At 36.2% G+C, this 27264-nt stretch overlaps 1 protein-coding gene and 1 long non-coding RNA gene across 23 annotated transcripts in view; both read left to right on the top strand.

Moving 5' to 3' along the window:
• Positions 1–1722: 1722 nt before the first annotated feature.
• On the top strand, positions 1723–11014 carry LOC147556996 (uncharacterized). 22 transcript variants are annotated; one of them, XR_015233750.1, is made up of 11 exons: positions 1754–2070; positions 2746–5053; positions 5303–5372; positions 5506–5571; positions 6119–6210; positions 6823–6875; positions 8586–8654; positions 9348–9396; positions 9528–9645; positions 9874–10012; positions 10766–11014. It is a non-coding gene; the product is annotated as an uncharacterized LOC147556996 (long non-coding RNA). The 22 variants fall into 22 exon arrangements; XR_015233751.1 differs by having other exon boundaries at positions 5303–5364; positions 9528–10012; XR_015233745.1 differs by having other exon boundaries at positions 1755–2070; positions 9528–11014.
• Positions 11015–11329: 315 nt separating this feature from the next.
• LOC147556995 (uncharacterized) overlaps positions 11330–27264 on the top strand; it is a 29080-nt gene continuing 13145 nt past the window's right edge. The window contains exons 1-13 of the mRNA XM_086658034.1: positions 11330–12633; positions 12711–13663; positions 15200–15319; positions 15461–16234; positions 16344–16551; positions 17123–19368; positions 19518–19986; positions 20899–20976; positions 22147–22204; positions 22288–22509; positions 22594–22637; positions 24922–25008; positions 27118–27215. The gene's annotated coding sequence lies outside the window, so the exon portion shown is untranslated. The remainder of the gene's footprint in view (positions 12634–12710; positions 13664–15199; positions 15320–15460; positions 16235–16343; positions 16552–17122; positions 19369–19517; positions 19987–20898; positions 20977–22146; positions 22205–22287; positions 22510–22593; positions 22638–24921; positions 25009–27117; positions 27216–27264) is intronic.

Raw genomic sequence — 27264 nt, 5'->3', positions numbered from 1 at the left:
TAATTTTATTTTTCTTTCTCATAGAGATACTTGATTTTATTTTTCCATCTCAATTTGTCACTGTTTTTTTTCTCTCTCTCATTGATTCTATCTCATACGCCTATCTCTATCTCACCATTTTCCCTCTCTCATACAATTCAGGAACCCCCTTCGTCTGAGGCGAAGGGGACCTCGAGGAGGGGTAACCATCCTCGAGTGATTCGTGGTGACCAACAACAAAAAAAATTCATGGCCGCCATCCACGAAGTGTTTCGTGGTCGTTGACCACGAAATTTTTTTAACGGCCCGACCTCGAAAGTTTCATGGTCAATCAACCACGAAACCTTCGAGGAAGGTTTCGCCAGAAGCCCTCCTCGAGGACTGGTTCCGGTGAGAAGAATACTTTTGTTCGCCGAAATTGTGGGCTGGAAAGAGGGAGAGAAAGAGATAGACAGATAGAGATCGAAAGAGAAATATTGGAAGATTGGCAGAGAGTAGGAGAATGACAAAGAGAGATATAATCGAAAGGGAACATTAGGAGATTGAAGGAAAACAGTGAGAGATTGGGAGAGAGTAAAAGAACGAGAGAGAGACAGTGGGGAGTCGAGAGAGAAAGAGAGAATGAAAGAGAGAGAGAGAGAGATGAAGGTTAAGGACAAAGTTTGACAACTAATTTTTTCGACGAAAAGAAAATATATCCCATAAATGAACGCAAAAAAGAAGCTGAAAAAAAGGTTGATGTTTCAGGGGAATAAAAAATATTCTGGGAAAAAGGTGGAAGCTAAAAAGACAAGTCATCAAACACACCTTATCTCCCTCCTCTCTACCTTCATTGTCTCTATCTTCTCACTCTCTCTCTAAGTTTTGGCAAAGGGAATGGTCTTTTCGCTGGAACCATGAAAAAAAATAGAAAGAAAGAGAAGAAGAGAAGATAAAAAAGAGAGATGAAGAGAGAGAGAAAGATGGATGAAGAAAGAGAGGGCGAGAGATAACTGAAGTTGTTGTGACGGGAATTAATGGTCGTCGGAATTGATGGTGGTGAGAAGGAAGACAGAGGAAGAAGAAAATAATAACATAAGAAGTGGGTAGTGCTTGGAGGAAACAAAAAAAAAGTGTTTCCATCCAAAATTTTTTCCCTAGAAAATATCCTTATTCCCCAAAACATCCACAAAAAAGTCCTATGGTGACAAGGGGTGAGCAACAGTCAGTTTTTTCAGTTTTGGTTCGAGCTGAAGCCGAACCAATAAGTGGCGGTCTGGCTAAATGGTCAGCCGAAGTCGAGCCGATCATTCGACCGACCGACATAGTTCGATTCGGTTGAGTTCGGTTAATCGGTTTAACCGAACATATTTTAGATAAAATTGTTAAGTAATGTTATTCTTTTCATTGCATATACCGACAATAAAAATTAAGAATTCATTGTACTTTTCCACCATTGCATATACCGAAAATAAAAATTAAAAATTCATCGTACTTTTCTACCATGACAAAAAAAGAAGTAGAAGTGCTAATGAAATGCCTACAATTTTAAGTTCCTTAGGGTTCGGTTGGTTTGGGCGGTTTTTAGAAACTAAAGTCGAGACCAAACCAGACCGATTTGGGTTGTTCAGTTTTTCGGCCGGACCGAGTCAAACGATGATGGGCTCGACCCAAAAATTGATGGGTGCGATTCGACTTGGTTTGGTTTTTGCTCATCTGTCCCATAAATCATTACATCTTTCAGTCCACCGCTTCATCAGATTAGTCTAAAATTATAGCCGTTGAAGTGCCTTTGCGTTCTAATCTCCCCCTCTCTTGATTAACAAATCACTTCTAACCCTCGAAATGGAGAATGGATATCGAGCATTCCTTGTTTGCCAGTGAGAAGAAGAAAAGGGATGGACTTCCTCAGTCCTTTCTTGAAGAGATTGATTAGGTTTGTAAGTTTTGCTTTCGATTAGAGCTTTGACGATTCATGGCTTCGATTTTGTGGTAATCTAGGGTTTGCTGATTCGCTCGAAATGGAGAATGGATATCGAGCATTCCTTGTTTGCCAGTGAGAAGAAGAAAAGGGATGGACTTCCTCAGTCCTTTCTTGAAGAGATTGATTAGGTTTGTAAGTTTTGCTTTCGATTAGATTTGACGATTCATGGCTTCGATTTTGTGGTAATCTAGGGTTTGCTGATTCGGTGGTGTCTGAAAGCTATTTGAGTTTGTGGTAATCTAGGGTTTCGTTACCTCTGGTTTGTTTTTCTTCTCAAGCATCTAAAACTCTAGATTTAGATTCTTTGATCAGGCATTGCATAATAGGGTTGGATTTTTTGGTCTTTTTAGTAGTTTTATGAATTTATTTTGCTTTTATTGTTTGGGGAAGTTAGGTCTTTTTAGATCTTCAGTCCAGTCTTTTTAGATTTAGATCTTCAGTCCCCCATTTCTTCATATTAGTCAAAACTAAAACCCTTAGCCCTCACAAATAAAATGAATCTTACCTTATATATCCTTGGCCCCCTCTCTCACTCTCCCCTTAACTGATCTGTCTAGGGTTGTGTTCTTCCTGATTTTTTGGTATGTGTTGCAGGCTTCTTTCAAGTTATTAACCATTATTTGATTAGCTGGTTCCTCACTGTTTGTGTTTATATTAATATAGGTTGTCTGGTTGGTTTTATTTTGTATTTCTTGGTTTATGTTTTTAAGCATCTATCAGTTTCCTTTCAATTTGGTTATTGAGGCCTGACATTTCGTGAAACGAGGGTTCAATATGTGTTCTTGATGGAATGCTTTCTGCAGATTTGATGTCTATGCAATTTAGGAAATTGAGATTGTCAATGATTCCATTTGAAATCTAATTTGACTGTAAGTATGATATTGAGTGGAAATTGAGTGGTGGTGCTTGAAATAGGTTAGTAATCTAGGGTTTCTCAATCAATCAATCAATTCTGTTTGGTTTTTGGCTTGCATCTAAAAAGTTTTGATTTCGATTTGGTTCTCAGTTTAATTGTTTCTTTGATTGTGCAGGAAAAAATATAGGTTGGATTGTAGTACTTGATCAGTTGGTTTCTTATGCAGATTCAATATCTACTTAACGAATTAAAAGTAATTAATTCGTTGGGAATTACTTTTAATGGATTTAAAGATGATTCTGATGCCAATCCCACATCATGATCATCTTAAATACTTTCTCCACTGTGGTCTATGCCAGTAAAGGTATTGATCCTGCATTAGATGACTTTGTGATATACTAGATTAGTTGGTGTAGAAACTTAAACCTGATTTAGTTTTATGTTACTGTATTCTGGAATCTAGTTTTCTGTTACTCTATTCTGGAATCTATTGTTCACGTTCTTCTTTAAGTAGGTCCTTTACATCACATTATTTCGAGGACATGTCTGCTTTCGATGTCCAGCACTCTTTGATCCTTGCTACTCTAAGACCATGGGTTATGCTAAAAAGTTACTTGGCCTGTCCGGATGGTGTTTTCTATTTGAATTTCCTTATGTGTTTTTGTTGATTCTTTCTAAATTTGTACTAAGTCCACTTTTGAATGTACAAAACTTCTTTAGCTTATTTTCAGGGATATGCATTAAGTTCTAGCTGTTCATACTCAGTCCATCACTTGGAGCGGGAAGGAGGAACACTTGGGAGTTCCCACGGCCAGCTATTTCTAACAGTAGGCATATAGTTTCGTTCAACTACTTGTGGGGTAGACAATGTGGAGAGTCTGCTATCTATATCCGACATATGTTGAGCCCACGGAATCACAATTTCCTGATTATTGACACAACAAATGAAAGACCCCTGAGTTTTATGCTTTTATCTTGGTCCTTTCTGTTTGCATGTGATTAGGCAGTTGGTGCATGGTCACTTTTTGTCCTCTCTACTTGGGTATTATTTTTTTTTTTGAAAGTTAGAATGAATATATATAGAATAAAGAGAAATATGTACAAGGGAGAGGGAGGCTTATATGTGATGTTTCACGACATCCAGGCCTCCCAATTAACTACTACATCTATATAAGAAACATTCTTAAATTTTTCAATTCTCCTAACCCAAGAATAAATGACACCCTTAACATCCTCAATGTCCACGACTGAATTTAGGTTCTTTTCCTTGAAGATCTTGTTGTTTCTGTCATACCAGATACTCCATACAATCGCGGCTGGGACTAATTGCCAGACCTCCCTTCTATGCTTCCTCTTGGACAGACCGTCCCACTGAGTTATCATATTATTGATGGACTCAGGATGGCACCACTGGGTTGCCATCAACTTAGCAAAATAATTCCAGATACTTGGGCATTATCTTTTAGTTGTGTTCCTTCTTTTTTATGTGCTGCTAATTTATTTGACAGAGGACATTATCTTTTAATTGTGTTCCTTCTCTTTATGTGATATTATAACATAAGATTTGCAGCTGGATAAATTTTGAGATGATAACAGCTATATTCCACATAGATAACTCTCTCAGAATAGAAGGTCTGTCATGTTGGTAGCCATTACTTTGCTTGGTAAATCGTTCTGGTATGAGAGAATTTGCTGGATACTACAACTAGATTGCCTGGATGTTACGAGGATAAAATTTTATCTTTTTTTTTTTCACTTTTCCAGTTCCATGTCTAGATGAAGTAAATGTGTAAAAGTATTGATGGTCTTATCTTTGATGTAGGTTATGAGGATAAAATTCTATCTTTTCTTTTTTCTCTTTTCAAGTGCCATGTCTAGATGAAGTAAATGTGTAAAAATATTGATGGTTTTATCTTGATGTAGGATATGCGGAACTTCCCAATTCGATGGGAGAAAATTCAACTTTTCAGTGCTGGGTGGATGGGTTTGAACTGATATCATTTCCTTGGCTTGGTCTACATTTTTTTCAGCAATTTACATGGATCCAAAGTTGCTGGGTTCAAGGTTCCAAGTTCTTCAGTTCTCGTTCCCGTCATTTTGTCTTTCAAAGGTGTGTTAGAAGTTTTGCTTTCTCAGAAACTCCATCATGTTGATAGGATATGTGCAATTTCAAGTCGAACGGACAAAAATCAGCTTTCTAGTGCTGGGTCGATTGGTCGGAAGACTCTGAACTGGACTCATTTCCTTCATCATGTGTAAGTTAAGTATTTGCAGTCCTATTGCAGATCCATGAGTAGTGAATCCATGGTTCCTAAGTTCTTTACCGTTTGTTTCCTTCATTTATTTTGCTTTTATTATTTGGGGAAGGTAGGTCAAAACTAAAACCTTTATCCCTCACAAACAAAATGAATCTTGCATTATAAATCCTTGGCCCCTCTCTCTGTCTCCCCTTAACTGATCTATCTATGGTTGTGTTCTTCCTGATTTTTTGGTATCTGTTGCAGGCTTCTTTCAAGTTATTGAAGCTTTAGCTGGTTCCTCGCTGTTTGTGTTTATATTAATATAGGTTGTCAGGTTCATTTCATTTTGTGTTTCTTGATTTATGTTCTTAAGCATCTATTAGTTTCCTTTCAATTTGATTATTTAGGTCGGACGTTTCGTAAAACGAGGGGTTCAATTTATGTTCTTGATTGAATGCTTTCTGCAGATTTGATATCTATGCCATTTTGGAAATTGAGATTGTCAATGATGCCACTTTAAATCTAATTCAACTGTAAGTATGATATCAAAAGGGGGTTCTTCATTGGTTGTTCTTTATAATGCCTTCAGATAAGATTTTTTATTCTGCCCATGTTCATTTCATGAAGCCAATTTACTTCAAATTCGGAATCCTCAATTAAGTAGCTGCTATGTTTTGAGTGTTCACCCTGATCCTTGGTATCTGAGTGGTATTTATAATTTAAAAATCTATACGTTTCTTCGATAAAACTTTCTGTTTATAAGGTGTTTCCCGAAACTGTTTTGCTTAGGGCTTTGTCTCTTCCACCTTTAAGATGGAGTTTCCTATAATAGCTTGTTCCATGAAAAATGTTTTGCTTAGGCTACGTCTCTTCCACCTTTAATATGTAAGTGCCTTTAGGCTTTAACTGTGTTCTGGGTATGGGTGGCCGCTATTCACATTCAGACATTCACCGACGGGGTTTGAAGCAGGATCTTTATTTAAGGGTTTTCATGAGAGTTTAGTTTTCTCTTTGTGCAATCTTTTTTCCTAATCGTAATATGTAATTCCTGAAGTGTTACCGGTGATGTCTGCTTTGCAGATTCAGTCACTTGTTCCGGTTGTTGACTGACTGGGAATTATAATGAACTCTGACTCGGTCTCCTTGAAGGGAGTTTCTATTTCAAGTTGGTGGTGAGGAAGTTTAGCGATAGATTTTTATTTGATAGTACCATTTCTTTCATCCTATTTGTGTAGAGTATGAGTTATTGGGTTGTTAGATATCAATACTCTGTTCATCATGCAATTGTGTAGAATATGAGTTATAGAGTTGGTAGGTTTCCTCTAAATATCTTTTAGTGTTCTGAGACATTATTTTGGCTTTGTTGTTTTGCTTTTCAAGGGACTTATTATTTGCATGAAGGTTTGATTCGGTTTCTCCAGGAAAGGGGGTCTTCTGTTCTAACTTGCATTTATGTTCTTTCTCGAGCATACCTCTCGTTAACAGTAGGCATATAGTTTCATTCAACTATTTGTAGGACAATGTGGACAGTCTGCTATCTATATCCGGTATATGTTGAGTGGACAGAACTACTTTCCTGAATCGTAGTGGAGAGAATCACAATTTGATGACTTTTGACACAAAATAACGCCGGAGTTTTATGCTTCATCTTGTGTAAATTAAGTATTTGCAGTCCTATTGCAGATCCATGAGTAGTAAATCCATGGTTCCTAAGTTGTTGACCTTTCGTGTCCTTCATTTTTTGACTTTTAAAGATATGTTAGAAGATTTGCTTGCTATTGTAGGAGCTCCATCATGCTGGTGCAAACTGCTTGATAGATTTTTCGTTTCAATTTCGGTTTGTATTACTAACTCTTAAGTTTGCTTTCGAAATCGTACTTGATCTTATTTTCGCTGTGGCAGTATGTTGCTCCTTGCTAAAAATATAATCTAGTGCTAATTGTTTGCAACATAAGCGCTAACACTTCGAGTTTTTTGCTTGTCGGTCTTATAGTCTTATTGTTAGCCAGCTATGACTGTCTCACTTATCTTGCCTCCAAACTCATTTCTGCTTCTGTAGTTGTTTCACTTGTGGTCAATGTGTGTGTGTGAAGTTATGAGTTGTGTCATGTCCTGAGATGCGACATATTATATTGGATATTGTTTGGTGCGATGTATTAATAGTTGTTTCAATTGTGGTCAACGTGTCTATGTGAAGTTATATGAGTTGTGTCAAGTCGTGAGGTGGTGCCACACTCACAACTGATCAATGTTTTTAACTATGCTGAAGCCAAGTTCTATATTTGAAGTTTTTATCGTGATTTTGATAACACTGTTTAAAAGTTTTTATCGTGATTTGCTTCTCATTTCTTTTCTCTGATCAGGCATTGCATAGTAGGTTTGGATTTTTCTCTTGATTGATTGATTTGCCTCTCGAAATTTTATATGGAAGCAATCATGAAAAAATTTGGATTGCCACTTGGTTCAACTACACATAGGACTTGAGTTTTTATTTCATTGGTAATTACTTTTAATAGATTTAAAGATGATACTGCCGGTAATCTTATCATGCCTATGTGCAGGATAAGATCCGCATATGGATCATCTTAAATACTTGCTCTACTGAACCCTGCTTATTGATTTTTTATCCGATTGTATTTCAAGGAATGAGTACAGTTTCGAGATTTCCTTAATAAACCATGCTTGAATGTTTGAAAAAACGGTTGAGGTGTACTCCTGGAGACGCGCCTCGAAGCATACGTATTTTAAGCCATTATCGATGGTTGTGTTTTTCGAATCCAATAACCTCTTTAGAAGTTTTGGTTTTCCTTTTCATTTTCACTGTTATTTTCGAGTTGTTTGGCAATACTTCAGACCTTTATACTATGGTAATAAAGTAGAAAAACTTGTAATCCTATGTTGTTACATAATTGATGTCATCTTCATTAGCCATATTTTTACGTACTTTATGCATGATTCTCTGCCTTGGGTTTTTTCTTATAGAAGCTTAGGTATCCTTGTTGAGTTTTTTAAAATATATAATTAACTGGTACAGTTGCTATGGGGTAGTTGTTAACAGGAAAGGATAATCTTTATATAAATGGAGTTCATAGCATATGTATTATTGAATAGTACTGTGTTACTAATGATTGATATAAAATGTAAAAAGTTCTAGGTATGATGTTCTATAGTCAACTCGGGTGTCTATGGAAGGAAAACTGAGCTTCTTCTTTTGCCTAAAGGGGGGTTTTTGCTTGAGGACGATCTATTTGAATGAAATATTGGTAGAATTTGTTCCAGTCTCTTTCTCAGAGATCTATGTCATGAATAACTTGTGGTTCATTGGGAAGGCGGTGGCTTTTAAACCTATCTGCATTTCTTCCTTTTGTGGTCTTTTTGGTAGTTTTGTGAATTTATTTTGCTTTATTGTTTGGCAATTCATCCTATTCGTCAAAATTGCTTTGTGAATTTATTTTGCTTTATTGCTCTTGGCCCGCACTCTCTCTGTCTCCCCTTTTCTGATTTATCTAGGTTTGTGTTCTTCCTGACTTTTCGGTATCTGTTGCAGGCCTTTTCATATTATTGAAGCTTTGGGTGATTAGCTGGTTGTTCGTGGTTTGCGTTTTTATTCATCTAGGTTGTTGGTCGATTTTCTATTGTTTTTCTTAGTTTGGCGTTTTTAAGCATCTACCAGTTTCCTTTCAATTTGATTATTGGTAGTTTAGGCGTGACGTTTCATGAAACGGGGTTTCAAATTATGTTTTTGATTAAATGCTTCTGCAGATTTGATATCTGTCAATGATTCCATTTGAAATCTAATTCAACTGTAAGAAGAGGCGTTCTTCATTGATTGTTTTTTATAATGACTTCAGATATGATTCCGATGCCAATCTTATTGTGCAAATATGCACGATGCGGTCCACATTTGAATCATCTCGTGTAATGGATTTATTGTGCATTTAAACCAATAACGCTTTATTTCTCAGATTAGTATTCTGAAATCAGCCCAGATTTTCTCAAAGAAGGCCTCGAGGGAAAGTAAGATCACTCTGTTGGTGTATCAAATCATTCGGTATAGGAACTATACATGATTTAGTTTTTACTTCTTGTTAATTTGGAATTGCTTCTAACTTGTGGGTTGTATATAGAAGCTGCACTTTCTCCTTTGAATTTGGGGGTATTAGCTTGTGTAGTTATTTACCACAGTATTAACAGCCTAAAGTTTACTGTCCATCTACCAGTTGTTTTGTTGATGATATATTTGAAGCATGTGTTACAATTTGAGAATGGTTTTGACTTGATTGTTGTTCTCTGAATTTGGTGTGAACAGTTCAAGCTATTCAAGCTTTTGCTGATTGATTGGTGGTGCTTAAAAAGCGGTTTGTTTTTTTAGTAATCTATGGTTTCTCAATCAATCTAATCTATTCAGTTTCTTTTTTCGGCTTGCATCTCAAGCATCTAAAAAGTTTGATTTCGATCTGGTTCTAAGTTGAATTTTTTCTTTGGTTAGGGAGAAAAGAATATATGGGTTGGATATTAGTACTTGATCAGTTGGTGGCTTATGCAGATTCGACTACACGTCGCCCTTGAGTTTATATTTGAGATTGAAGGGGGTTACTAATTCATTGGTAATTACTTCTAATGGATTTTTTGAAACTACTTCTATGGATTTAAAGATGATTCTGATGCCATACCGCATCATGATCATCTTAAATACTTCTGATTTGGCATTACATCTTGGTCATTATAACATTAATCGTTTCGATTTGCTATCCTAAAAACGTTTTGTATGACATCTTGGTTGCATTTGGTCTAGTGTCCTTTCACGATTTACCAATATTTCTCCTTTCTAGCAGTCATCAATTACTGATGCGACATTTCAGCTAAGAGTTAATACTCATTGATAATTACTTTGGAGTTAGAGATTATTCTGATGTCGATCTCACATCAGGATCATCTTAAATACTGGCCTCACTGCGGGTTTAGCTAGTAAAGGTATTGACCTTAAACCTGATCTAGTTTTCTGTTAAGCTTATTTGGATTCACCTTCAATTTTTCTTCTTTCTAGCAGTCATCAATTATTGATGAGATATTTCTGCTAAGAGTTAATATTTTCAAAGTTGTTTTAAATTGACTGATGTTCTCTTCAGTTGGTGGTGCTTCTTGTCGACAGAATTTCAGTCTGTGTAGATTTCATGGGGTAGTTGTTGCAATCCAATATGGGAAACCTTTACATGAGAGGAGTCTATATCTAATGCATTGCAGTATTTTTAGTTCTTTGTTAGTAATGGAATACGCATAGTATAAAGTCTCACTATGTTCTTTAGGATAATAGGTGTGCTTTCGTTTCAGTTCTTTTTCTTTTCTTCTCTCGAGCGTGACCTTTTAAAATGAAAAGTGGATGGTGGCTTTAAACCTTCGGCTTTTTAGTTGTCCAAGTATATATTTTGCTTGATTGTTTAGTAAGAGGGGTGGAGTCAATGGAGTTCTATAGGCTGTATTCGTATGGGTCTTTCTTTACTTGCTTTTTTTTTTTTTATCCGTGTACTAATTATGTTTTGCAGTATTCTTTATTTAATCATTGAATAACATGATCACAGTCTCACAGACACTTGGTGATTGGAAATTGATTCTGGAAGTTGAAATATTAGTCTGACCTCTTCATGCCAGAAGTGTAACAGTGGATAGCGCATACTTGGTTTCTATTTTCTTCCACTCAATCTGGTTTCTTTTTCCTCATTTCGGCAGGTATGGGAATCATCTTGGCTGTTGTCTGTTTCGGATGATAGGATCTACCTGGAGAAGCGATTACGTTTTTATTGTTGTAGAGTTTTATATGCGAACCTGGGTACTTCAGTTTTATATCTTAAGTTCATTGTTTCTTTATTCAAATATTTAATATACCTCCCCCAATATTGTAGGGATTTGTTATGGAAGTGTTAGCTACCGATACTTGGTTATTTCTTGATTTACAAAAAAGTAACAGTCTTATTCCCCGTACAAACTTATAGTTTGATTAGATTTATTTCTCTTTCTGCTCAATTATATTAGATTGTCTCTCTCCGTTTTGGAGAGATCAACCTTTGGCTAGACTATTTTCTTGGATCCCAGATGATAAGGATTTAATTCATGGAGAACTAGTTGGTTCTTCTCTTGAAGGGAGTTATTGCATGGGAGAAACATTCTCTTGGTTCCGAGTGGTATTTATAATTTAAAAACTACTCTGCTTTCTTCAAAAAATCTTTCTGCTTATTACTTGATTCCTGGAAGTTTGTTAACATTTTTACTCTTAATCCTTAAAGCCCACCCAAAGATTACAGCTTTTATATCGTCCGCATCTAAACTCTGCGTACGGATTTCGACTCTTCGAACCCCCCGCCCTTTCGGTTGGAAGAACAATGGATGCGTGACTCGGATTTCTTGGTTAATGTGGAGTTGTGGTGGAACGAGGCTCCCCTAGGGCATTCTCCTAGTAATTCCTTTTGGAGGAAGCTACATTATGTCAAGAACAAGCTCAAAGTCTGGTCTAGGGAGAAGTATAACAAGTTCCAAAGAGAGTTCTCTAAGCTGCAAGCCAATATTCACACTTTAGACACGAAGGAGGAGTCTCACACCTTGTCTGATGAAGAATTCTTGGCCCGAAAGGAAATGAAGGTTAAGTTGGAGAAGCTTATGGGGCTCGAGGAAGTCAGCCTCAGGCAGAAGTCGAGGGCTACTTGGCTAAAGGCCGGTGATAAGAACACGGCTTATTTCCATAGGATTGTGAAGTGCAGAGCGCGTCAAAACAGAATAAGTATTATTATTCAAGAGAATGGGTCGATTATTTCGGAAGAGAATATAATGAAGGAAGCGGTGGAGTATTCGATCTTTGTTCCTAGATGATATGGTTTTTGCCTAGAGAGCGACTTCATTTTTATTTTCAAAGTGGTTCTCTATCTAAACATGGGGATTTAAATTCATTTTCTTCGCTATTAAGATATTGAGTGGTAAAAATTTCTCTCCTTATCATTAGGGATTTGTTGTGGAATCCTTACCTCAATCATTTCGTGATTTGGGAGAAAGATCAAAATTTGGCAGTATTATTTCCTATCCGAACCCTCAGGATTTAAATACTTGCAGAAGAGGTTTGGTTTGTCTGTTGTGAAGGGAGGGTGTTTTCTATACTAGCTTGTTCCCTGAGAGAGATTGTTTGCTTATGTTATGTCTCTTCTACCTTTAAGATTTGATTGCATGTAACTGTGTTCAGGTATGGGTGGCCGCCATTTCAGACATTCCCCGACGGTTGGTAACCTTGAACGGGGCTTAAAGGGGGATCTCTAGTTAAGGGGCTTTCATGGAAGTTTATTTTAGTCTTTCTGCAATCTTTTTCCTATTCGTAATACAAAATTCCTGAACCTTACTTTTAAGAATATGTGGTATGGACCTGGAAGGGTTAGCGTGTCACACGTTTTGTCACGGAAAAAATAACTTGCTTTGCATTTCTTGCAGTGGTGGTAGAACTTGTCTTGCTGGATTATCTTTGTTTACTGGAGGATTAGGTTTCCATGATGGGAGCGCTTTGGTTTCTTCGAAGGGTTTCTTTCTTATATAAACTTGCAGTTACATTCCGTACAGAGGTAATTTCTTCAAACTATTTGTTCACATTTACTTTACATTATGTTCACAATGTGGACCGGTGATATCTGCTGTGCAGATTCTGTCACTCTTCCGGTTGTTGGAGGACAAGGAATTCTGACTTGAGTCTCTCCCGAAGGAGTTTTTATTTCAAGTTGCTAGTGAGGAAGTTTATTGATAGATTTTTATTGTAGTACAAATATTTTTTTTCCTGCCTGATGTTTAGGGGTATGAGCTACAGGTTGGTAGATATCAATTCTGAGTTCAATATCTGACGTGGGGAGGGGAAAATATGGAGTTACGAGTCTTGCTTGCCACCTATTTCTGTGTTCATATTTGTTTTTTGACTTGCTCAACCTTGTTGGGGTTTCTTTTAAATTTCTTAGTGTGCTGGATCCTTATTTTTCTTTTGTTGTTTTTTTTCCGAAGGATTCTTTATTGCTTGACGATTTGGTTTGGTTTCTTGGAGTACGTCATTTGAGATGTCTGCGATCCATATTTCGCTCATGTCAATTGTGAGTGAAGCAACTTTCTTACGCGGTAGTGTTTGGTCACGTTATCCTAAGTTTCCTTAGTGGTTCCTCATCGGCAATTCTTCATTTTCTCGTCTTCAGTTTTGAGTTTTATGCTAATCACAGTTTTGCACTTTAGGTTTTCTGTTTGCTCATTTTCTCCGAATAGGTAATTTGTTATAATGTACATGATGATTTTTGTTATTCTCTCTATTTTGGTTGTGTTCCTTCGTTTCTAAAAGATGTTGGATTGGTTTTACAAAATGGAAAATCTTTCTTGTCGGGGTTGGTGGAACTTGCTTGATGTTGCTATTATATTCCCTGGTTGTCATCAGGATATAGTTTTTTTTAATCTTTTTCAGTTTTAAAGTGTCGTGTCTAGGTTATCTACATCTGTAAAATCGTTGATGGTTTTATCTTGATGTAGGATAGGTGGACTTCCAAGTCCAACGGAACAACTTTCTGGTGCTTGCTGGACGGGTCAGAAGATTTCGAACTGAACTAATTTCCTTTATAATGTGTAAGTCAAGTATTTTCAGTCCTATTCCAGATCCATGAGTAAAATCCGTAGTGCCAAAGTTCTTTACCTTTTCCTTTATTTTCCAACTTTTAAAGGTAATTTAGAAGGCATGTTATCTTAGGAGCGCTATCATGTTTATGCAAACTGTTCCGTAGGTTTTTCATTTTCAACTTCGGTTGGTATACTTACTAACTTGGGAGGTTAGCTTTCGCAATTCTACTTCATCTTATTTTAGCTGTGTCTTATGTTGCTCCTTGCCTAAGACATAATCTAGTGTTATTTGTATGTAACATGAGCTCTAACGCTTGAGTAGTTGTTGGCTTGTTGCTTGTATAGTCTTATTGTTAGCTAGGAATGACCATCTCACCTTCTAATCTTGTCTCCAAATTCTTTTCTTCTTCGATTGTGAATCAATTCAGTTATTCAGTTATTGCCTACTACTAATTTATATTGGATATTAAGATTTTACGTGACATATTAATAGCTGTTTCAATTCTACTTCATCTGATTTTAGATGTGCCATTTGGTTGTTCCTTGCACAACATATAATAGTGAGTTAGTAATATCTGGAGGTTCGTTTAGAATCCACCTTTTTTAAATTTCAGGGGCCAACTTCCAGATAGTGTTTGCCAACTGAAAGGTGCCGAAATGTGATGTTATCAAATACGCCCTATTGGAACTGTAGATCTTCACTCTACTACTTCGTGTTGTTCGTTAAATAAGCCTCAGCGGAACTGCTATTAAATACGCTGAAATTGTTTTATTGTTTGTTTCAAGGACGGCTTTTGTCTAGATGAAGCATTTTCTGGGAAGAGATTTTTGTGTGTCAAGCTCCATTTAAAGTTGCGTCTAAAATTCTGTCATTTTCAATTCCTAATGCGTTGTTGATCTTGGGAGGGTTTTTTTGGTCTTTTACCCCACTTCTTTGATTTTTATCTTTTTTGTGAAACTCTGAATGAATTGTAATATTTTTTACTTTTTGATTTTTATCCTGTTAAACGAAGTTTAGTTGAGGCTTTAGAGATACTGCTGCCGATCTTATTATGTATATGTGAATGACTTGATGCACATCTGAATGGGATGCTTTGGACCACCGAAGTTTTTATTAATCTGATTACTCTTTGGGGAGTCCACATATTCATAATCTCGCAGTTCAACCTTGTTGTTATTAGAGCCTTGAGGGAAACATCAACATCAATCTGTTGCAAGTGTGAATTTGACGCTATAGAAACTATACATAATAAAATATTTAACTTCTTGGTTTGTAACAAGATACTTGAACCAAAAGTTTAATCGTACAACTGTTTTGAATTGACTGTTGTTCTCTGAAGTTGGTGTGAGGACTAAAGTTCTGAATTTGGTATGAACAGTTCCATGTTGTTTGGTGATTGGTGGTGTGCCTGAAACATATTTGCATTTGAAACAATGTTGATTTCGTGATCTAACTGGTTTGTTTGGTATTTGTTTGCATCTCGAGCATCTAGAAGTTTTGGTTCTGATTTGGCTCTTAATTTTGTTCTTTGATTTGGAACTCAGGGTTGGATTTGCATCTTCATCGGTTTATTGATCCAGTTGTTGTGTAGGGAAAACACACTTTGAAATTCTTCCCATTGAGCAGCTCCTATTTGTGTTCTCCAATAAAGTTTCGGGGAAAAGGTAAGATCACTTTGTGATGTATCAGATATGTTGCTAGTGGATCTCTGGACATGATTATGGTTTTCTGTTACTATTAATGTGGAATCTATTCTCTCATTGCGGCTTTCCTCAAAAGCTTAGTATCCTAATTGATTTTTGTAGGTTTATTCGGTAAAGTTGTTATTGTTGCGTAACTGTAGGACATCATCTTGGTCAAGGTTAACCTTTCAAATTTATCAAAGTTGTAGTATTACCTTTTTTTGGTTTATTGCATGGCATGATTTAAGAATCTTTCTATACCTTTTCATTTCCTTAGTCGTCTGGTCCTCATATGTGTTATTTAGTAGTTTTCAGGACGACTTGTGTCTTCTGGAAACATCTTCTTAGAAATGATTTCTGCTTGGAGGTGCACTCCAGACCTCTACTAGTCTTCTTTTCTATTAGTTATGACTTCATCTGGTAAAGGCGCTTTCTATCTTTTAACTTGCTACCTCCATTAATTTCCTTATTAGAGGAGTAACAATTAAAGTTAGCATTATTTTGATTTTTGTAGGGATCTTTGAATTGGACTTACTTTAAGGAGATGTGATTTGGTTCTAACTTGTGGGGTTTTTCCTATTTTAGTATTTTACATAGAATCCTTTTCATAAAAAAAAACATAGAATCCACAATTCGTCCCTATTGTCTTATTACTTTACATGAAAATATAGTATCCATAGATCAACTGTCTTAGTTTTTCTCATACCCATCAGACAAAAACAGAACTATTAAATTTCATTTCTGGTTCCAAGTGTGCCATATTTTATGATTCGTGTTGTATCCACCTTAACTTATGCGCTTCTTTTGTAATTCCTTCACTCTGTTGTAGGGATAGAAGTTATATTACGTGGGGTAGTTGTCTTGAAGTACTCTTCAGAAGTTCATTGAATATACATAGTATAGCATGAAGTACCCTTCGTGTTACGATGTGGACTGTGGAAGTGTTTTTTAAATTTCTTAGTGTTTTGGGACCTTATTTTTTGGCTTTGCTTTTTGTTTTTCCCAGGGACTCTTGTGGTTGAAGATTTATCGGCTTCAGAGACTATTTAAGGTGTCTGTGATCTGATTTGGCTCATGTACAGCGAGAGTGAACCACTTCTCTCAACTCGCAGTGTTTGGTTGGTGGCTTTATTATAAGTTCCCCTAAATGGTTCCTCGTTGGGCATTTTTGATTTTCCCTTCTTCAGTATTGACTATTGAGTTTTATGCTAATAGTAGGTTTACACTCTATTAAGGTTTTCTGTTTGCTTATTTGCTCTGAATTGTTACAGTGTGCATGGTGATTTTGTTGTTCCTCTACTTAGGCATTATTCCTTATAGATTCAGCAGAATGTGCTCCTAATTTATTTAACCAAAAATAAGTATTCTCTTGGCTTTGTGCACGATAAGATCCAATTGTTGTTTAGGAAACTGTACACTTTCAAATTCTTCCCAATGAGCTCTAATTTGTGTTTTCTAATAAGATGACCCTGTGATGCATCGGAGATGTTGGTTTTGGAACTTGAACTTGATCATCATTTTCTGTTACTGTTAACGTGGAACCTATTTGCTCCTTTGGGCTTTTCTCGAAAGCTTAGGTATTCATGTTGAGTTTTTTTAGTTTTAATGGGTACAGTTGCGGTTCTGTAATTGTAGGACATCATATTGGCCAAGATTGATCCTTTCCAATCTATCAAAATCTGTAATGAGAGAAACTTTTTTTTTTAGCGTTCATTGTTTTACCGCTGAGATATTTCAACCAAAAGTAGAATTCTGAGAATGGTTATGTATTGTTGTTATCTGCAGTTGCCAGCAAGCTTCTTTTTTATGGGATTTCAGTCTGTTCAATTTTTTTCTTGGAGTTGTTCGTGACCGAAAAGGTAAATATTTAAGTGAGGGGAGATTATATTCACAGCATTATAGATTTTATTTAGTTATGTGTTACTAATGGTTCATACGTGACGTAAACGACGTTGTAGAGATGTCACTGTCTTTGTATGGGGTTTCTTGTTTTGACTAAAGGGGTTTTATAGGTTTGCATTTTCTTTACAGCGTTCTCTTTCCCATATTATACTTCCATAAAACTCTTCTCTAGTGTCGGTTTATTCTTCTATATGAAGGTTTAACTAACTATGTCAAGTAACATTTAATACTTCTCAATAATATGCAACATCCAAAGTCCTGTCCGTGTTGTTTGCATGTCTCTCGAGAAAATAGTACTAGTAATATTGCATGCCATTTGTAAGAGTCTTTCTAAACCATTTCCTTTCCTTTCTTATGTGGTCCTCCTGTGTAATACATGTTGGTTTCCAAGACTGGTCTTGTGGAAGCCTGTTCTTGGAAGTGATATCTGTTTTGAGTCGCACTCCAGATTTCTTCTAATATTCTTTCCTTTTCATTTAGTTATGACATTATCTTTGAAGGTGTTTTGTGTCTCTAACTTGCTACTTTAATGTTTTCCTTATCAGAGGAATAATAGTTGAAACATGCACTCATTTTATTTTTGCGGGGATCTTCGAATTGGACTTTAAGGAGATGTCATTCGATTCTCTCTTGTGGGGGTTTTCATACTTTACGTAGAATCCACAATTGTTTCCTATTGTCTATTTATTTCTTCTTTCCATGAAATAAGTAATAGATCAACTGTCCTAGTGTTTCTCATGCGCATCAGAAAAATAGAACTATTAAATTTCTTTTCTGGTTCCGACTTCCTAGCATCCCATATTTTAAGATTCTTGTTATATCGACACTAACATTTGCGGTTCTTCTTGTGTAGTTCCTCCACTCTGTTATAACAGTGAAGAAATTACACATGGGTTCTTATCTTGAAGGGAATTTTTTGTAACAGCTTGCTGCATTTATGTGTGGGTTATGCTTGTTCCAACTTCAAGATGCAGTTGGAGTTATCAGTGTTACTTGGGTATTCCTTCTGTCCAGTTTCAGATGCTCACAGGCAATCGGTATTCTAGGACTTGGATGTACGCTAATCCGCTTTTGTGTTGTAAAGGGGGTTTTCTACTAAAGTTTCTTTAATGGCAGCTGAGTTTACTCTTTTGCTATTTATTATCTGTTCATATTATTTTTTAGGGCTTCGCGCCTGGCGCATGGAAGTTTGCTCACAACATTTCAATTTCTTCCTGAGAAACCCTAATCCTGTTAGCTTGTTCCTTTGCATTGCTTGAAGTGGTGTGAAAACTATCATTCTGTATTATCTTCTTTTACTAGGAGGAGCGCAGCAATTCCTTCTTGCAGGGGGTTTTCTAGCCCAACTTCTTGTACATTTCCATGTTTTTATAGGGGAATATCTATGAAAACATTTTGCTTACAGTTACACCAAACTGTTTCCAGACCATGCGGATGTCTGCTTTCCATACGCAGGACTCTTTGATCCTTGGTCGATAACATGCGACATCCAAAGACCGGCTCTTCGTGTTATTTGCTTTTGCTCTCTGAAAAGTAGTAGTACTGCCTGCCTATCCTTTGGTTATTGCATGGCATATTTTAAGAATCTTTTTATACCTTTTCATTTTCTAGGTTGTCTGGTCCTCCTGAGTATTATTTGTAAGTTTCTACGATGGCTGGTGTCTTGTCGAAGCTTCTTCATAATAATGATTTCTGTTTGGAGGTGCATGACCTTTAATATTTTTTGAAAACTTTGAACAGGCCTCTGATATGCTTTTCTTTTCAATTAGTTATGACTTCTCTGGCAATGAGTTTTCTGTCTTTATTAGTTTTCCACAGTGATTAGGATTTAATACATGACGAACTGGTACGGTTCTTATTTTGAAGGGAGTTTTCTACCTGAACCTGTATATTTCAACATGGATTAGAAATTTGTTTTGTCCAGTTGGTAGCACACTTCTACAGGATAATATGCATTGCATTATAGGTTTTTATGAAGACTATCTTTCTTGAAGACTATCTTTCTTGATATCTTTTCTGCAGCATGGAATTTGGTTGACATAGTTTCATGGTTTCTTCTCGAAGAAGGTTTGCTTTACGATTTCAGTTTTCTCTATCTACTCTCTTCGACTCTTCCTTCATTTGTCAAGGTATTTGCTTACTTTTCCTCTTTCATTCTCTCTTGTACTCTCTGTTAGAGTTTTTGTTGTACCCTTTTCGTTTTATCTTTCTACTCTCTCCGTTTCTTCCTTCCTCTGTTAGGGTATTTTTTTTCCTTATTTTTCCATTTTCGTTGCAGGAACCTTCGCTGTCCAGGCGATGCTTGCAAGCGTATTTGCTCTTTGACTAATCTAGGGTTTCGTAGTTAATTTGGTTTCCTTGTTTTCTGTTTGCATTTCCAACATCTAGATTTCATTCTTTCATCATTTCTCTGATTAGGGTAGTACAATATGGGTTGGATTTCGTTCTTGATCATTTGATTGCTTCTGCAGATTCCGTAGTTATTCAATTTTGGAGATTTCCATCGTCAATTGGATTCAACTACGAAAGGGATTCAAGTTTGTATTTGATATGAAAGGGGGTTATTTTTTCATTAATAATTAGTTTTTAATGGCTTTAGAGAATGATTCTGATGCCAATCTTTCTTATGTCTATGGTGGTGGTGGTTTCACATCAGAATCACCTTCAATACTTGCTCTAGTGGTGGTTTCAACCAATAACAGTTTATTGATTTGATTGCTCTACAGGGGGGAAATTCTTCTGATTGAGCCCCAGCTATGTTGTAAAAGGCGACGCCAAGGCGCGCCTAAGCGCCCAAAGCGACAGGTTGCCAAAGGTGTCGCCTTTTTTTGAGGCGAGAACAACAGGTTTCCCCTGGTGGCGCCTTCAGACGCTTAGGCGAGCGCCTTTAAGCGCCCCAGGGGAAGCGAGAGGCGGCCCAAGTCGAGATAGGGTAGTGCCCACAGAATTTTTTTAATTTTAGGCTTTTGCCCAAACGGACAGACCATCTAAATCGACTTTCCTAATCTGTTTCTCTCTCTAACTTGCCCTAAACGAACAAAATCTCCATGACCGAGAGTTCTTCATCAATCTTCATCTTCTTCTCCACTAAACTAAGTTGATTTCATCATTAGGTAACTCGGTTTCTACCCTCTTCTTCTTTTCCTTCTTCTAGTTTCTATTTCTTCTCTCTACCAAACAGTCAAAACTCGATTTCCCACTTTTTTTTTTTGCTGTTCTTTAGTGATTTTCAGCAACTCTTTTTTTGTTTTTCACTTATTCTTAACTTGTTTGTTTACTCTTGACTTGTTTACTTACTTTTAACTTGTTTACTTACTATTAACTTGAAAAAAAAAACTTGCATACTTGTTTACTGTTGTAGACAATAGTTTTCAGCAAGGTAGCAACTCTTTCATACTTCCATACATTCATACTTTCATACTCTCATACTCTTTTTTGTTGCTAAAAACAGAGTACACTTCATACTTAATACTTTCATACTCTTTCATAATTCATACTTTGAGTGTTTATTTAGTTATTTTTATGTTGGTAATTAGGTATGTATGTATTACTTAAATATATACTATTTGTCGCCTCAGCTCGCCTCAGCTCGCCTAAGCTCGCCAAGGCGAGGGGATGAGTCTGTCGCCTCGCCTCGCCTCACGCCCAAAACAACATAGAGCCCCAGTTGCATAGCTTGGGAGGAAGCTTTCGGCAAACAGTAAGATCAGCTGTGTTGATGTATTTGGATATGTCAGGTATACAAACTTAAACATAATCTACTTTTTCTGGTACTGTTAATCTGAGAACTTTTTTTGCTTAGGATTTTTCTTTAGAAAAGTTTAGGTATCTGTTTGTATTAATGCTTGGATCAAGGTTTTAACATTGAGAATCATTTGAATTGATTGTTGTTTATATTAATTCAAAGTTTCAAAAAAAAAAAAAATTGATTGTTGTTTTCTCTAGTTGGTTACCTGCTTCTTGTCAACAAGATATCAGTCTATTAATTTTCTTTTTCGTGGGAGGGTTCTGGGATCCAAAATGTAAATCTTTACGTGGAGTGTAGCTTGTGCAATCCTTCCAATTTTCTTAGTTCATTGTTACTAATCTAATATCCATTGTTAAAAGTTTCACGATGTTATAGAGGAAAGTTGATGTCTACGGGAGGAAGATTGGGCTCTCTTTTTGTACGAACTCCGAAGGGGGTTTTCTATTTCACATCGGTTCCACAATGTCCATTCTTTATCATTCGTCGTTTGTAACTGTATGAGGTTGTAACAATGAATTTACTTAACACTTTTTCAGGAGCCTAAAATACTCAAAACTATTCTCGCATCCTAATGGTGATCTATTTAAGGGCTAGGTTCTTTTTATTTTTTGAAAAAGGGTTTATCTAATTGAACTTTCTTCTTTAAGTTTTTTTTTTCTTTTTTTTCTTTTTTCACATCTTCTTGAATTGATTTACGTATTTGTTTTTGTTCTCTTTCTCATGCATCTATGTGATGGGATCATGGGACGACTAGTCTTATTCTGCCATGTTAATGTCAGAGAGGCGAAGGGATAAAAAGCCATTCTAGTTTGTTTCTTTTTACGGTGTTTTCAATAGTTATAAGTACTCATTTGATTCTTATTGGTTTGCTAGGATGATTGGGGCCAACTTTGTCAAATCACCTGTGTGAAGGGTTTTTTTTAACTTGCTTCTGTGTTTTTTGGCCTTTTTAGAGAAACTATAATTAATGGAAGCAAAATCAAATTGATGTTTTCCAGGGATTTGCAACTTGGGCCAATTCTAAATAGACATGACCTAGTTTTCGCTCGTTCTGGTTACTTTTTCCTCATTTCTAGGGGATTAATAAATCTTGTTCTCTTAGTTCATAGGTTATTTATTTGACTATTGAGTACATGCAATTTCTTTCTTCTTATTCTAGGGACTGCATTGGAGGTTGTACTAGGTACCTGTTTGCAATCGATTTAGGAAACAGTAAGGTTTGATTGACCCCTAAAAACTGAACTTTTTTTATTAGTTTCACTTTTGTTCTTCTTTTGAACTCCCTTCCTCATTTTTGCAGCGTTATTAGGCTTTAACCCTTGAAGAACCGGCATGGTTCTTTCTTGAAGGAAGTTTTCTGTTGCTAAATTTTTATTTTTAGGTTATGTTCGTTGCGACAGCTACAAGATGCAGTTGGCTTTAACAGTGCTATTTTGCGTGATTTTGCTGGTCCAGGTTCAGATGATCGCTCACATTTGGTATATTAGGACTTCGATTTAAGCTGACTTGTTCAACTCAAGAGGTTTTCTACTTTTTGTTCTCCTTAAAGCTTAGTTTACAATTTGTCGATTTTTCCTACTGTCTTACAAATTTCTTCACCTACTAGGATTTGGCGCCTGTAGCGGTATGGAAGCACTCTCCTGTTAGCAGGTGTAGTGTTCGAATGAGTTGTTTCCAATTAGTAATGAGTTGTTTATGGAAGGGTGTTTTCTCTCTCTTAACTTGCTTTTTCAATTTTTTTTCACTGTTATAGGGGTAGTCATTGAATCCAAGGAATGAAAAATCGACATATTTCGGTCGAAATCGCCGAAATATGTCGGTTTTTCAGATGAGGGAAACGAAAAGTAGCTTACAGAAGTTTCTTGTAGATTTTCGGTCGAAATATTCGATGTTTCGATCTAGATTCCGAAATATTCGAAATTTGGCCATGAAAGCAGACCTTCATCCTTTCTTCTCCATCTTTTGGTAGATTTCTTCTCGATTTCTTGTTGATTTCATTTCTATTTCATCGTTTTTAATCTTCTCCATGAAAACCCCATGAAATTACAGCTAGGTTCGAAGATTTCATATGAAACCCTAGAGAGAGAAAGTGGCGGCCAGAGGAAAAAAGAAGGTGACCAATACGCGGACAACCGTTTTTCTTATATGGACAACTATCTTATGTGGACAACGCAAAAAAATTAAATTTTTATATGGACATCAGTTTCTAAGGGGACAACTCTCTATTATTTTCACTCAAGTCCTCTTAGAATCAGATGTATTATTTGATGACCTCTCTCTTTCTCCATAAACCCTAGGTTAGTTTAGTCTTCATCTCTTCTATTACTTGTTCTTCATCATCACCCAAATTTCTAGAGAGAGAAACTCCTTGGAGAAGCATTGGTGGTTATGGCATCAAACAAAGGCAAAGGAGTTGTTGTAGAATCTCCCCAAAGACAAAGGTTAGAACCCTAAAACTCTAAAACTAACCATTAAGAAGAAGATGGTACTGATGGCAGAGAAAATTAGAGAAGATGTGGAAGAAGATGAATCTGTTGGTTCCGACTCTGAAAACGATGGTGAAGAGGAAGATGAATCTGGTAATTCGGGTTGTGCAAAAATATGGCATAACAGAACATCACTTGCGACGAAAATCTGGCATAATCAAAAAATTTGCCAGATTTTCGTCGCAACTTAGCTTCTGTTATGCAATATTTTCGTCGGTTTTCTCCGAAAATATGGCATAACAGAAGCTAAGTTGCTACGAAAATCTGAAAAATTGTCTGATTTTGTCAGATTTTCGTCGCAAGTTATGTTCTGTTTTACCTCATCAATGTCACTAATGTCTATTATAGAAACGCCCGGAAAAACTTCTTCAGGTGCAGATTGAGGGATTTTGTCTTCTTCATCCATCTAGGGTTTGATAAAAAAAAAATGGTAGAAACTACAGTTTACTTTTAGTAGAAGTGAAGAAAGAAGAATAAGACTAAGAAGAGATTTTGTCTTCTTCATCCATCTAGGGTTTGATAAAAAAGATGGTAGAAACTACAGTTTACTTTTAGTAGAAGTGAAGAAAGAAGAATAAGACTAAGAAGAAGGAAGAAGATGAAGAAGAAGACAGTTTAGGTTTTCAATCTTTAACTATTATTTTTGTTAGTAGTCCACAAGTTACTAATTATTAGTATTTAAGACTTTATGGCGTTGTCCCCTTATTAAATCAAAGTCAAGTAAGTCAAGCATAGTTGACTCGCATCGGGCCCGAATATAGTTGTCCATATAAGAAAAACGGTTGTCCGCGTATTGGCCACCAAAAAGAAACTCTGTTCTTCAAACCCTAATCAATTAGGGAAGTTTTAAGGGCGCCCCCGTAATTGTAAAAGGCACCTCTCACAAGGCAGACGTCTTTGACATTTACAGAGGGCGCCTTTATAACTTTCCTTTGTAGTTATTTTCCCTTCAAGTCTTTTAATGTTATAGATTTGTCATTTGACCCTGACCTAACTATGTGATTGCAATTTACACCTCAAACCTACTGATTGTGTAACAAATTCGTTACTTTTTTTTCATTTTTGCCCCTCATATCAACTATTTTCAACCATAATAGTACTATAACTATAACAATGTTCTCTTTAGGCTTCATGAGGGATAAAGAATATTAGTATATACAATACCAATATATTTCTATCATTTTTGTGGTTTTGTAAAACTTCCACACAGACCGAAACGTTTCCACGAAACGTTTCCACTTTTGGGTCGACCGAAATTTCCAGCGAAACCGAAGTTTCATTCCTTGATTGAATCATGAAAAGGTCATTTGTTTTGATTTTCATTTTGAGCATCTAAATTTGGTTAGCTTTTATATTTGATATAGGACAGTGTTATTAGTTCACTGATATTTACTTTTTAATGACTTTAGAGATTGTTCTGATGCCGATCTTATCATGACTATATGCAGGAGAAAATCTACATCCGGATGAACTTGCGTGCTTGCTAAGCTGGTGGTTTAAACCAGCAACAGTTTATTAATCTGTTTTTTCTTCAGGTAAAGCACATTTATAATCATTCATTCATTCTATTGAGCCTTTGCTATGTGGTCTCCAACGTAGATTTCGGGGAAACCGCAAGGTCACTTTGTTGATGTAGATTTCGGGATATGTCAATATAGAAACTTTTGACATTTACTAGTCTCTCTGTAACTGTTAATCTAGAATCTGTTCTCGCCTTCGGTTATTCTTCACAGATACGTAGGTATACTCTCTAGATTTGTTCATGCTAGTCTATATAGTTGCTTTGACATAACTTTAGAACATCATCTTGGTGAGCGGAAGGTTTATCCTTTAGTTTAATATCTTGATAATGATCTATGACCACCAAATTCTGATAAGGATTGTTTTTTTGGGTATATTTTCTTTGGCATAACTTTAAGCCATTGTCATTGGAAGGTCTATCATTTCGATTTGCGAGTATCTGTAACACGAAGTTATTTATTGATACTCCTATTAAGGGTTTAACTTTAAGAATGGTTTGAATTGATTGTTGTTTTCAACAGTTGGTCAGTTGGTTCTTGCTTCTTGTCAACAAGATCTTAGTTTGTTGATTTTCTATTTCGTGGGAAGGTTTCGGGACCAAAAATGAAAATTCTTCCATGGGGTGTAAGCTTATGCATTGAATTCTAATTTTCTTAAATCATTGTTACTAATCTGATATGCATTATTAGAAGTTTCATGGTGTAATATAGGAAAGTTGGTGTCTTCGGAGGAAGATTGGTCTCTTTTGTTTTTTTCCAGGGGTCTTCGAATTGGACCGACTCCAACGAGATGTGATTCAGTTTGCTCTCAAAGAGGTTTTCCTCTTCTGCATATATCATAAAACTCTTTACTTATCTAGGGTTGACGTTATTATGTTAATAACATAGAATTTATAGAATAATCCAAGCAATGTGCGATATCCATAGGTAGGTCGTCTGTGTTTTTCTCCTCCCCTAGGAAAACATTGCTGGTTTCTAGTGTGCAATATATAAAGAATCTTGGTATTTTTATTTCCCGATTTTTGGGGTCCTCCATTGCGTTAGTGTTGGTTTTCTTGAAGGAGATCTTCCTGTCGAATTTCCATTCGATTTGCCTTTTTTACTTACTAATGCATTGTTTATTTGGAAGGAGGTTTGCTGTCACATGTTTTTTCAATCTTTTCCTTGTTAGAGGGGTAGTCATAGAAGCATGAAAAGTTCATTTGTTTTTTCACTGGGATGTGAGAACTGGACTTATTCCAGAGAGACATTACAGTGTTAATGAACTAACTGGGTATTCCGATCCTTTATTGTCCAAAAGAAGCGTTCTTCCTTATCGTTTCTTTATGAAGGTGTTAGTTTGTAAATAGACAAATGTGGGTTTTAATCCCTTTTGCCATTAGCTCTGGGTTTTAATCCCTTTTCCCATTAGCTGTGGGTTTTAATCCCACAAAAGGACCAAGAGGGAGCTGTGGGTTTTTATCCATTTTGCCATTTGCTAGTCCATTTGGAAAGCTAGAAAGGATAGTAATTTTAATGATTTAGCCCATAGTCTTATAATAGAAGCGGAAGATATCCTAGGTCTCCTATTCCACTGGAGTCGAAATATTGGTTGAGCTCATAATTTGTTCTATTTTGATTTCATTTCTAGTTGAGATTATATCATGAAGTAACACATCTTCATCTGTGATTCCACCAATTCTTTTGTACATTCTCCTTTCTCTAATTAATTCAAACTTTTCAAAAAAAAAAAAGTCATGTAAATAGGCATAATGAATCTACTTAATACTTTTCACAAAGGGTGATCAATTTCAGGGCTAGGCTCTTTTGTTTTGTGGAAAGGGTGTTACCTGATTGAACTTTCCATATTTCAGTTTCTCTTTTCTTTCTTCATATCTTCTTGAATTGGTATATTTGTGCTTTTCGTTCTTTTTCTCAGGCATCTCTTTGTTGGGGAGGCAATTCTTAATTTGCAATGTAAAATGTCGGAGAGGCGATGCGTATTCCTTTATTTTTAGGGCCTTTTCTATTGTTATAATTACTCATTTGATTCTATTGTCGGAGAAGCGCTTTTTGAACTTCTTTTATTTTGTGGCAACAGAACTCTCTCTAGGGAGTAATAACCTTATTTGTTTCTTTATGAAGGTGAATTTATTGAATACTTTTCTGGGAACTTGCAGTCTCTAAAGCATTCTCGGGGTTTTCCATTTTGGAGGAGTGGGTTCTTTTATTTTCTGTGACAGGTTTTGTTGACTGATCTTTCTGTTTTCAGTTTCCTTTTCTTTCGTCTGC

The sequence above is a fragment of the Eschscholzia californica genome, unplaced genomic scaffold, assembly GCF_041429995.1.
Source record: "Eschscholzia californica isolate CP2 unplaced genomic scaffold, dmEscCali1.0.p SCAF_2, whole genome shotgun sequence".
NCBI lineage: Eukaryota > Viridiplantae > Streptophyta > Magnoliopsida > Ranunculales > Papaveraceae > Eschscholzia > Eschscholzia californica.
This window is presented reverse-complemented; position numbering and strand designations above follow the sequence as displayed.